This window comes from Rhinoderma darwinii, chromosome 2 (genome assembly GCF_050947455.1).
Source record: "Rhinoderma darwinii isolate aRhiDar2 chromosome 2, aRhiDar2.hap1, whole genome shotgun sequence".
Classification (NCBI taxonomy): domain Eukaryota; kingdom Metazoa; phylum Chordata; class Amphibia; order Anura; family Rhinodermatidae; genus Rhinoderma; species Rhinoderma darwinii.
The window spans coordinates 44,059,554-44,072,944 of NC_134688.1; positions in this window are offsets into that span (position 1 = coordinate 44,059,554).

The following is a 13,391-nucleotide window of genomic DNA, read 5'->3' on the forward strand; positions in this document are numbered from 1 at the left end:
ATTAAAAAACTTTTACTGTGTTAAGTGCGCTCTACTTTTGCAAAACACAAATCTTTCTTTATATACTTTTAAATATGACACTTACGGCAAGTTTTCTCGTAATTTCAGCCCACATAATACCATCATACAGTGTTCACATAATATGCGATATCTAAATAATAATCCCGATCCCAGATAATACTGACAAATGGTTCCCACAAAATATTACACTTTAATTTTCAAATAACTACTATATATCCCTCAATAATACGCGGTGGTTTTTGCTCCTGGGGTTCATACATACACTATATGGACAAAAGCACTATAGGAGCTTTTATACCCATTCTATATCCATAGGCATTAATATGGAGTGGGTCGCCTCTCTTTGCCGCTAAAACAACTTCCACTCTTCTGGGAAGGCTTTATACAAGATTTTGGCAAGTGTCTGTGGGAATTCTTGCCCATTCATCCAGAAGAGCATTTGTGAGGTCAGACACTGATGTTGGATGAGAGGACCTGGCTCGCAATATCCGTTCTATTTCATCCCAAGGGTATTGGATGGGGTTGAGGTCAGGGCTCTGTGCGGACAGTCAAGTTCTTCTACACCAAACTCCCCCGACCATGTCTTTATGGACCTGCTTTACATCACTACGGCCGACGCTTGGCATTGTGCATGGTGATGTGAGGCTGGCATGCAGCTGCTCGGCTATGGAAACCCATGTCATGAAGCTCCCAGGGCACAGTTTTTGTGCAGATGTTAATGCCAGAGGAGGTTTATCCTCTGCAGTTATTGAGTCAGCCGAGCGTTGGCAGCTTTTCTGCATTATGTGCCTCATCACTCGATGACCGCGCTCTGCAACTTTACATGGTCTCCACTTCGTGGCTGAGTAGCTGTGGCTCCTAAACATTTCCACTTTACAATAATACCACTCACAGTTGATTGTGGAATATCTAGGAGGGAAGAAATTTAATGAACTGACTTGTTACAACGGTGACGTCCTATTACAGGACCACACTGGAATTCAGTGAGTTCTTTAGAATGACCCATTCTCTCACAAATGTTTGTAAAGGCGACTACAGGCCGAGGTGCTGGATTTTATACACCTGTGGCAATGGGACTGAATGATACACCTGAATTCAATTATTACAAGGCATGTCCCGAGACTTTTGTCCATATCGTGTATATAGAACCCCCTGGGGAAAAAATTTGCCCCTGGCAACTTCTACCAGTGGCTCTTACTTCACAGATGTAAGAAGCTGTGGTCTGCATTTGCTGCCAGCTTTCTGCTCTCCCTAGCAAGGGCAATGTGTTGTGCCAGCTTCATTCATAACGTGTGTTATCGGACATTAATGCAGATAACAAAATGTGTCAGGGGAGTGTGCAATTCAGGTACACCGCAGACAATTGTGGCATGTGGCTTGGGACCTGGAGCGCAGCCCTTGGGTGGCCAATGTGTTCCCCCTAGTCCTGTGGCGCCTTCCGTTTGGAGTGCAAAATTCCCATCTCCAACTTAAGGCTCAATCTACCCCCCTTAAGTCATCTAGGGGTTCAGGTAGCTGAGGTTTATGGGTACTCCTTTGCTGGATTCTTACAAAGTTGGAGAGGGGCACAGAGGTACAGGGGAAGCAATCATATCCCAGGCCTTGGTGCTTGAGGGATCTTAAAGGGAATGTGTTGCCAGAAAAACATGTTGTTTTTTTTTAATTAAACAATTAGTGTGTAGGTGATTAAACATTGTTCAAATTTTTTTTATTTTTTTCACGAGTCAGGAAATATTATAAATTAATTCTAATTTATAATATTTCCCATTGCTGGTCACTAGATGGAGCTATTCCCAAAATTGCAGCATTGCAAAATTGGGTAAAAAGCCCTCGCTCTAGTGAGCTCTCAGCATCCCCCCCCCTCCTTTATCCTGGCTAGTGCCGGGATAAACGAGGGGTTTGAACGGTCTAACCTCCTACAACTGTGTGTCGCCATTTTTTGAGCTAACACACAGTGTAGTAGGTTTACATACAGTAGTAAACGTACACAAACACGAACATACATAGAAATCTCTTACCTGCTCCTGCCGCCGCGGCTCCCTCCGGCCCGTCCGCTCCGTCTGCTGCCGCTGGTCCAAGTGCACAAGTCCGGAAGCCGCGATCGGAAGTAGTAATCTTACTGTCCGGCCGCGACTTCCGGTCCACAGGAAAATGGCGACGGACGGCGCGCATTTCAAATTGGACTGTGTGGGAGCGGCGCATGCGCAGTTCCCACACAGACGGCGTACATGTTAGTGGATGGAACGGGCCCCGTTCGCAGTCCCTATGGGACTGTGGCTGCCGTATTCCATGTCTGTATGTGTCGTTAATCGACACATACAGAAATGGAAAAAAAAATGGCAGCCCCCATAGGGAAGAAAAAGTGTAAAAATAAGAAAAAGTAAAACACAAACACACAAATAAATATAAACGTTTTTAATAAAGCACTAACATCTTTAACATATTAAAAAAAAAATTGTGATGACATTGTTCCTTTGAAGAGACTCTGTCACCAGATTATAAGTGCCCTATCTCCTACATAATCTGATTGGCGCTGTAATGTAGATAATTTTTTTTAGCACGTTATGAACAATTTTAGATTTACGCTAATTACTTTCTTAATAGACAACTGGGCGTTTTTTACCTTTTTACCAACTGGCCGTTGTAAAGAAAAGTGTATGACGCTGACCAATCAGTGACCAATCAGCGTCATACACTTCTCCCAATTCATTTTTAGCAGTACTCGCAGCAGAGCGTGATCTCGCGAGATCACTCTGTGCTGTCACATACTTACACATTAACTTTACCGAAGTGTCTTGAGAGTGAGTAGACATTGCCTCCCGACACTTCGATAAAGTTTCTGGGGGACTTAACCCCTTCCCGACATTCGCCGTATATATACGGCACTGTCGGGCAGGGCTTCCCGCAAAGGGCAGTACCATTACATTGCGGTGATAGTGTAGGCTCAGGAGCTGAGCCCACACCATCACTGCTGGGTGACAGCTGTATGTTACAGTTGGCACCCTGAGGTATCGCCCAGGACCGTAGCTAGCATCCGATCCGGCCGATTAACCCTCCAGATGCTGCATTCAATAGAGATCGCAGCATGTGAGGAGTATTTAGCCACCGGCACCCCAGCAACATGATCGCTGGGTTGCCGGTGGCTGCAATGGTGATCGGAGGCCTAATACTTACCTCCCGGTCCGCCAGCAATGTAAGGCTTCCGGTACCATCGGCAAGATGGCGCCGGCTCAGCTTCCGGCTCAGGAGCTGAGCCGGCGTCATCAGCAGTGGGTGTCCGCTGTATGTTACAGCGGACACCCTGAAGTATCGGCAGGATCAAAGTGGTTTGTAGCAAATCGTCAGCTTGCCATGCGATGGCAAGGCTGCCAACTGCTACTATAGCAACAGGAGGCCTAACAATGGCCTCCTGTCTGCTATTACGGAAGTCAATTATGCCCTGACCGGAGCAGGAGCCTGATCGGCTTGCTGTGAGTGAACAACTGACAGTTCTAATACATTGCACTACATAGGTAGTGCAATGTATTAGAACATCAATCCAACCGTTGCACCTTCAAGTCCCCTAGTGGGACTAAAGAAAAGTGTAAAAATAAAAGTTGTAAAAAATAAAATAAAAGTTTCAATTAATAACATAAAACACGATCGCCCTTTTTCCCTTATCAAGTAATTTATTATTGAAAGAAATAAATAGAACCATACATATTTGGTATCGCCGTGTCCGTAACGACCTGAACTATTAAAATATTATGTTATATGTCCCGCGCAGTGAACGCCGTAAAAACCTAGACAATAATGCCAGAATTGCTTTTTTTTTGTCACTTTGTCTTCCAAAAATTGAAATAAAAAGTCGCATGTATCCAAAAATGTTACCTATAAAAACGATAGCTTGTCTCGCAAAAAAAAAAGCCCTCACACAGCCCTGTCAACTAAAAAATTTAAAAATTATGGCTCGTTCAACTTAGCGACAGAAAAAAAACATTCTTTTTACAAAAGTAATTTTATTGTGCGAAAAATTGTAAAACAAAAAAGTGCTATAAAATATGTATCGCCGGAATCGTACTGACCCGCAGAATAAAGGCAACATGTAATTTATGATGCGTGGTGAACGCTGTATAAAAAAAACTATGCCAGAATTGCTGTTTTTTGATGACCTTGCCTCCCAAAAAAAGGATAACAAGTGATCAAAAAAGTTGCATGTACCCCAAAATGGTACCAATAATAACTACAGCTCGTTCCGCAAAAAAACAGCCCTCATACCACTACGTCTATGAAAAAATAAAATTAGTTAAGACTCCAATAAGTCAGGAAAGAAAAATATGCAGATGCGCAGGTCCGAGGGCAACATTTCTTCTGTTTCAAGTGGCGATTTGTCAAGGCCCTAAAATTAGGGAACCAGGAAGGGGGGTCCAAACATATCTGCTGGAAGCGAGGGCGCCCGTATTATACCAGGACAAAACTTCCCAGCAAAATTCCCCAAACTGCAAAGCTGCGGAGTGTGGACCAAAAGGGGGATAAGGAAGGACATTTATCAGTACGACACTGGCCTGTGCAGAAAGGATTGTGTCACAGCATAACACACATCTATGGATTATTTTATTGTTTACCCCATTATTATACCACCTGACTATGCCCCTGATGTACTCTGCCCAGCTCACATATGCCCCACATTATAAACTGAAATACCAGTAAAACTACTACCAAGCAAAATCCACGCTCCAAAAGCTAAATGGCGCTCCTTCCCTTTTGAGCCCTACAGCATGCCCAAACAGCAGTTTACTTCCACATATATAGCATCGCCATACCTGGGAGAACCCTTTTAACAATTTTTGGGATGTGTGTCTCCAGTGGCACAAGCTGGGCATGACATATTTCCCACTGAAATGTCACATCTAGGGAAATATTTTAATTTTACTTTGCACCATCCGCAGCGCAATCATTTATGGAAAAGACCTGTGGGGTGAAAATGCTCACTACACCCCTTAATAAATGCCTTGAGGGGTGTAATTTCCAAAATGGGGTCACTTCTCAGGGATTTCTTTTATTATTTCACATCAGAGCCTCAGCAATTGTGAACCAATACTGTGTGAGTTGCCAAATTAGGGTATGCTCACACGCAGAGTCAAAAACGTCTCAAAATACGGAGCTGTTTTCAAGAGAAAACAGCTCCTGATTTTGAGAGGTTTTTTGTGCCACTCGCGTTTTTCGCTGCGTTTTTTACGGCTATTTTTGGAGTTGTTTTCAATAGAGAAAACAGCTCCAAATACTTCCCAAGAAGTGTCCTGCACTTCTTTTGATGAGCCGTCATTTTACGCGCTGTATTTTGACAGCGACGCGTAAAATGACAGCTCGTCTGTACAGAACATCGTAAGACCCATTGCAAGCAATGGGCAGATGTTTGCCGACGTATAGGAGCCGTCTTTTCATGTGTAATTCGAGGCGTAAAACGCCTCCATTGCATCTGAAAAGAGGTCGTGTGCACATACCCTTAGGGTATGTTCACACGCAGAGTCAAAAACGTCTCAAAATACAGAGCTGTTTTCAAGGGAAAACAGCCCCTGATTTTCAGACATTTTTTGAGCAACTCGCGTTTTTCGCTGCGTTTTTTGCAGCCGTTTTAGGAGCTGTTTTCAATAGAGTCTTTGAGAAAACGGCTCCAAAAACGTCCCAAGAAGTGTCCTGGACTTCTTTTGACGAGCCGTTATTTTACGCGCCGTCTTTTGACAGTGACGCGTAAAATGACAGCTCGTCTGCACAGAACATTGTAAGACCCATTGCAAGCAATGGGCAAGTGTTTGCCGACGTATTGGAGCCATCTTTTCAGGCATAATTCGAGGCGTAAAACACCTCCATTACGCCTGATAAATGGTCGTGTGAACATACCCATAGGCCTTCATTTCGTATGGCACTCTTTCACTCCTGAGTTCTGTCAAATGTCCAGGCAAAATATTAGTGTCACATGTAGGGTGTTTCTAAAACCGGGAAACACCGCATAATAATTAGAGAGCTGTCTTATTATGGTGGCACAAGCTGGGTACCACATATTGGCATATCTATGGAAAAAAAATAATTTCATTCTGCAACATCGAGTGCACACTAATTTCTGCAAAACACCTGTGGGGTTAAAATGCTGGCTACACCCCTAGGTGAATACCTTGAGGGGTGTAGTTTCCAAAATGTGGTCACTTCTGGGGAGTTTCCACTGTTTTGGTCCCACAGGGGCTTTGCAAATGCAACATAGTGACCAGAAACCAATCCAGCAAAATCTGCACTCCAAAAGCAAAATGACGCTCCTTCCCTTCTGAGCCCTGCCATGTGCCCAAAAAGCCCTTTATGACCACATATGGGGTATTGCCGTACTCAGGAAAAATTGCTTTACAAACATTGTGGTTCTTTATTTCCTTTATTTATTGAGAAAATTAAAAAAATTTTAGCTAAAGCTACGTCTTATTGATGAAAAAGGATTTTTTTTTATTTTCACTGCCCAATCCTAATAAAATCTATGAAACATCTGTGGGGTCAAAATGCTCACTACTCCCCTAGGTGAATACCTTGAGGGGTGTAGTTTTATGAATGGAGTCACTTTTGGGCAGTTTCCACTGTACTGGTTCCTTAGGGGCTTTGCAAAAGCGACATGGTTCCAAGAAATCAATCCAGCAAAATCTGTACTCAAAAAGCCAAATGGCGCTCCTTCTCTTCTAATCCTTGCCGTGTGCCCAAACAGCAGTTTATGACCACATATGGGGTATTGCTGTACTCCAGAGAAGTTGCTTTACAAATGTTGGGGTTCAATTTTTCCTTTATTTGTTGAGAAAATGAAAGATTTTGAGCTAAAGCTACGTCTTATTGAAGAAAAAGGATTGTTTTTATTTTCACTGCCCAATTCTAATAAAATCTATAAAACCACTGTGGGGTCAAAATGTTCACTACACCCCTAGATAAATTCCTCAAGGTGTGTAGTTTCTAAAATGGTGTCACTTGTGGGAGGTTTCCACTGTTCTGTCCCTTCGAGGGCTTTGCAAATGTGACATGGCCTCCGCAAACCATTTCTGCTAAATTTGAGCTCCAATACCCAAATGGCGCTCTTTCCCTTCTAAGCCCTGCTGTGTGTCCAAACAGCTGTTTATGACCACATGTGGGGTATTGTTTTACTCCGGAGAAATGTCATTACAAATGTTGGGGTGCTTTTTCTCTTTTAGTCCTCATGAAAATGAGAAAAAAATTAGCTAAACCTACATGTTCTTTGAAAGAATGTAGATTTTAATTTTCACGGCCTACTTCCAATAATTTCTGCAATAAACCTGTGTGGTGAAAATGCTCACTATACCCCTAGATAATTTCCTTGAGGGGTCCAGTTTCCCAAATGGTGTCACTTTTGGGGATTTACACTGTTTTGGCACAGCAAAAGCCCTTCAAAACCGACATGGTACCTAAAATATTTTCTAATACAGGTGCTCCTTTGCTTCTGATGGCGGTGCTTCGGTCCATTAGCATACAAGGGCCACATGTGTGATATTTCTTAAAACTGCAGACTCTGGGCAATAAATAGAGTTGCAGTTCTCTGGTAAAACCTTCTGTGTTACAAAAAAAAAAATGGATTAAAAATGAATTTCTGCAAAAAAAAGAAAGGAAATGTTTAAATTTCATCTCTACTTTGCTTTAATTCCTGTGAAACGTCTAAAGGGTTAAGAAACTTTCTAAATGCTGTTTTGAATACTTTGAGGGGTTTTTAAAATGGGGTTTCTAATATATAAGGCCCTCAAAGCCACTTCACAACTGAACTGCCCCCTGTAAAAATAGCCTTTGGAAATTCTAACTTATTTCCATAACCTGTGCTGCATTTCCACGACTGTTCTGCTACTCCACGCCTGACGTCTACCTGCGGCCTGGTCCCAGCCGAGCCTGCCTTGCTACTGTCTACATTGCCTCAGGTAAACTTTCTGGACTATAGACTCTGACCATACCTGTTTGGCCAGCTGCCATCCCGCCCCGCAGTATGGCCCAGTGGGTTCACACCCCGCATCATGACAGTACGCTCAGGCCATGGATCCCGCTGGTCAATTTAAGGGCATGTCACCCTCCCAAGCCATGCAGGCGGACCTGCAGGATCTCCGAGCAAGACAGGATCAACTTCTTGTGGCAGTGGACTCCATGGTGCAGCAGCTAGGGGCGCTAGCTGCTTCCCTTCCTGCTTCTATGCAAGCTCCTCCGACCGACCCCCCTGCTACACCTCCTGGTGGTTCCGGTTCGGATCCTCGGTTCTCGCTGCCATTACCTTCTCGCTTTCATGGAGACGCAAGTACGTGCAGGGGATTTTTGAACCAATGCTATATCCATTTTACTCTGCACGCCCGAGCATTTGCGTCAGACGGAACCAAGATAGCCCTCATCGTGTCTCTACTTGCTGGAAAGGCCCTGGCATGGGCGTACCCAATCTGGGAACGTCAGTGACCTGAGACTCAAGCCTTCCAGGGGTTCGTGCGGTTGTTCCGCACTGTTTTTGAGGAGCCAGGATGAGTCTCGTCGGCAGCCATTGCTATCTTCAACCTGCGCCAAGAGGACACCTCCGTGGGCAAATACACCATCCAGTTCCGGACCCTGGCAGGAGAGCTGTCCTGGAACAATGAGGCCTTGGTAGTACCCTTCGGGCATGGCCTATCGCTCGAGATCAAGGACGAACTTGCTGCCTGAGATCTACCACCTGCCTTCAGGTTCAGGGAGAGATCTCATGAGGTTCGACAGGAGAGACAACTTCCTAGATTGGTGCCCAACTTCCAGCAAGACCTCTTGCCGTCCTCTACTGCCTTGTCCGAGGTTCCGATGAAGGTGGATCGCCTAAAATTGTCTGTACAAGAGAAACAGCGCAGGCGCACCTCTGGACTTTGTCTATATTGCGGCCTCGCTGGCCATATCGTGCGTCTGTGTCCACAAAAGCCAAAAAAAAACAACACCTAGGTTTGGTTGGAGAGACAATCCTGGGCACTGCATTTAATCGTGAACTCTCCTCCAAACCCTTTATTCCTGTGACCATCATTGTTAGCGAGAAACCCCATCTGGTCTCCGCCTACTTGGACTCTGGCTCTGCAGATAATTTCATCTGTCAAGACCTTGTGGATCTTCTCCTGTTGCCCACTGTCCGTCTGGAAAGGCCGTTGAGTATCGCCTCGGTAGATGGACTGCCATTGCCTGACCCAGTATTGTCTGTGACCAAGGCATTGAGACTTCAAGTGGGAGCTCTTCACACTGAGCTCATCTCCATTTGTCCTGCCCAAGGCCGTCAACCCCGTGCTGCTGTGTTTGCCTTGGCTCCGTTCCAGGATTGGAACTCTGGAGAAGTTCTCCAGTGGGGTCCCAAGTGTCTCGACCACTGTCTGGGTCATATCCATCCACCGCAGCCTTCGCCGTATCAGTCATTGGCAGGGTTGCCTTCTTGTTTCTCTATGTTCTCTGATGTCTTCAATAAAAGGGAAACAGAGACCTTGCCGCCACATCAAGCATATGATTGTCCGATCGACTTGGTTCCTGATTCATCTCCTCCTCGCAGTAGAGTATACCCTCCCTCCCTGCCAGAGACTCAGTCTATGTCGACCTACATCAAGGAGAATCTGGAGAGGAGCTTCATTCGTAAATCCTCATCCCCGGCCGGAGCTGGGTTCTTCTTTATCAAGAAGAAGGATGGATTCCTTTGAACATGCATTGACTACTGGGGCCTCAATCGGATCACGGTGAAGAACAGGTACCCATTGCCTTTGATTTCGGAACTGTTTGATTGCATACGGGGGGTAAAAAAAAAATCTAAACTGGACTTGCGGGGGGCCTACAACCTGATTCGGATTCGTCAGGGTGATTGGCATTATGAATATCTAGTTATGCCCTTCGGCCTGTGTAACGCCCCCGCGGTGTTTCAAGAATTTGTCAATTACATTTTTTGTGATCTCCTCTATGTCTGTGCTGTGGTGTAACTCGATGACATTTTGATTTTATCCCCAGATCCGGCAACTCATCAGAGTCATGTCCGCCAGGTGCTGCTTCGTTTAAGGGAGAATCATCTTTATGCCAAGCTGGAGAAGTGGATATTTGAGAAAAGATCTCCTCCCTTTCTGGGTTATATCATCTCCAATCAGGGCCTCAAGATGGACCCTGAGAAGGTAAAGGCTGTCCTGTAGTGGCCACGCCCCCAAGGCTTAAGGGCCATACAATGCTTCCTGGGATTCGCCAACTTCTACCGGCTGTTCATTCCCAACTTCTCGTTATTGACAGCCCCCATCTCTACCCTCACAAAAAAGGGTATGAATGCCAAAATGTGGACTCCGGAGGCAGAAGCCGCATTTGAGACCTTAAAAAAAGCCTTTACGTCAGCCTCTATTCTTCACCATCCTGATGTGTCCCTACAGTTTTCTTTAGAGGTGGACGCTTCCTCTGTTGGTGCGGGTGCACTGTTGTTCCAGAAAAGTTCTAAAGGCTAGACTGTGGTATGTGGCTACTATTCCAAACTGTTTTCTTCCACAGAGCGCAACTACTCGATTGGGGATCGGGAGTTACTGGCCATTAAGCTGGCCCTGCAGGAGTGGAGACATCTGCTGGAAGGCGCAGTCCATCCTATCCTGGTCTTCACGGATCACAAGAATCTGATCTATTTACAGACGGCTCAATGGTTGAACCCTCGTCAAGCCAGGTGATCGTTGTTCTTTGCTCGGTTCGGGTTTGAACTCTACTACCGACCTGAATGTGAGCGCCGATGCCTTGTCTAGGTCATTTGAAACAGAGAACAATGTGGAGTCCCCACAGAATATTATCGATCCTTCCTGCATCTATTCTGTTAACCCTCTGCAGGTTAGTGACATTCCTCCAGGAAGAACTTCTGTACGTCTGGCAGACAGAGGAAGAATCCTTCGCTGGGGTCACAGTTCCAAGCTGGCAGGTCACGCGGGTACCCGTAAGTCCCAAGACCTAATCGCCCGTCAGTTTTGGTGGCCCATGATGCCCAAAGATGTCACGGACTTTGTCTCCTCCTGTACGGTGTGTGCAGCAAACAAAGTTGCCCACTCCAGACCAGCCGGTCTGCTCCAACCACTGCCTGTGCCCGATGCCCCCTGGCGGCATGTTGCTATGGACTTTGTCACAGATCTGCCGCTCTCTGCGGGATGCAGTGTGATCTTGGTAGTGGTGGATCGGTTCTCTAAAATGGCTCATTTTGTTCCCCTGACTGGTCTGCATTCTGCTGCTGGACTGGCTGACCTCTTCATACAACACACATTCAGTCTGCACAGCTTGCCCCTGCATATTGTCCCGGATGGAGGGGTCCAGTTTACCTCAAAGTTTTGGAGAGCACTCTGCGGCCTCCTCGGTGTAAAGTTGGACTTCTCTTCGGCCTATCATGCCCAGTCCAATGGGCAAGTCGAGAGGATTAACCAAATTATGGAGAAATATCTACGTCACTTTGTTTCCAGGCGACATGATGACTGGGTGCAACTGCTCCCGTGGGCAGAATTCTCCTATAATAACCATACTAGTGAGTCCACCACCTCCAACCCGTTCTTCATAGTCTACGGCCAACATCCTCTAATACCTCTTCATATCTCTACTATGTCCCAGGTGCCTGCAGCTGACTCGACCTTCAGGGACTTTCTGCAAATATGGCAACAGACCCCCTCTTCTATTCTGCTGGCAGTTGACCACATGAAGAAAAAAGCAGATACTAGAAGACGGGATCCTCCTCAGTTTCTTCCAGGTACGAAGGTCTGGTTGTCCTCAAAGAATATCCGGCTGAGGGTGCCGTCCTGCAAATTTGCTCCCAGGTTCCTCGGACCCTTCGAGATCCTGCTACAAATGAACCCGATCTCTTACAAACTGCGGCTGCCTCCTACCCTCAAGATCCCTAACTCCTTCCATGTCTCCTTGCTGAAGCCCGTGGTCCTGAACCGCTACTCTAGGACTCCTAGTTCCGCAGTGGCTCCTGGCGGCTCGTCAGGGAATTTCGAGGTAAGGGAGATTCTAGCCACCAAGAAGGTGGGAGGAAGGACGTTTTATTTGGTGGATTGGAGGGGATTCAGTCCAGAAGAGAGGTCTTGGGAGCCAGAGGAGAACATTGATGCCCCTGTCCTCATGAGGAAGTTTCTCTCCAGCTCTGGCCCCAAGAAGAGGGGACATAAGAGGGGGTATACTGTAACATCTATGACCGCGGTCCGTCGTTCTCTCTTACCCCTCGATGACCGCGGCCATGGACATCCTGCTGCTGTGCGGCGCCGGCATTCACTTCCGGGCATCGAGACTATCTCCCGTAGGGTGTGCGCGCGCGCTCGTGCCCACTCATAAAGAGCCAGCACGCGCATGAAATCATCATCAGCAATTCACATGATGTCCTGGACTATAAGAAGGCCACCGCCCTTCTGATCCTCGCCTGAGCGTTGTTGTTGTTTCCCAAAGTCTGTCTTGCAAATGGTCTTCTAAGTGTCTTCTAGCTTCCCAGTGTTTCCCGTACTATCCAGTACAATCCTGATCTACTGCCGTGCTGAGCTGTTGTCGCGCAGTACTGCATTTCCACGCCTGTTTTGCTATTCCACGCCTGACGTCTACCTGCCGCCTGGTCCCAGCCGAGCCTGCCTTGCTACTGTCAACATTGCCTCAGGTAAACTTTCTGGACTATGGACTCTGTACCATACCTGTTTGGCCAGCTGCCATCCCGCTACATGGTACGGCCCAGTGGGTTCACACCCTGCATCGTGACAGAGGTGATGTCTACTAACTCTCAAGACACTTCAGTAAAGTTAATGTGGGAGTAAGTGGCAGCACAGCGTGATCTCGCGAGATCACGCTGTGCAGAGAAACGAGCTAGACATGATGGAGAGAAGTGTATGATGCTGATTGGTCAGCGTCATACACTTCTTTTTACAACGCCCAGTTGGTAAAAAGGTAAAAAAAACGCCCAGTTGTCTATTAAGAAAGTAATTAGCATATAATCTAAAATTGTTCATAACTTGCTCAAAATTGATCGTTTTTCAAAATAAAAACCACTGTTGTTATCTACATTACAGCGCCGATCAGATTATGTAGGAGATAGGGCACTTATAATGTGGTGACAGAGCCTCTTTAAATGTCCCTTTGCCACATAAGAAGACACCAGTTTTATAAGTGGCACATGGTGTAATGACGGGGGTAAGGAAACAGACAAGTGAGCCATAATCTACCCGCCACTCAGTCCCTGCCTACTTGCAACGACCCGCCCTAGGCGACGGGGTACAACTGGGCGACGGTCCCTACGCTCAATAAGTGCACGACAGACAAACAGACAAGGGTACACAGGAGCAAGGGAAAAAGGGCAGTTGCCCACGGCAACACCAAGAGCAACAAGAGTGGTGAACGAGCCGAGTCAA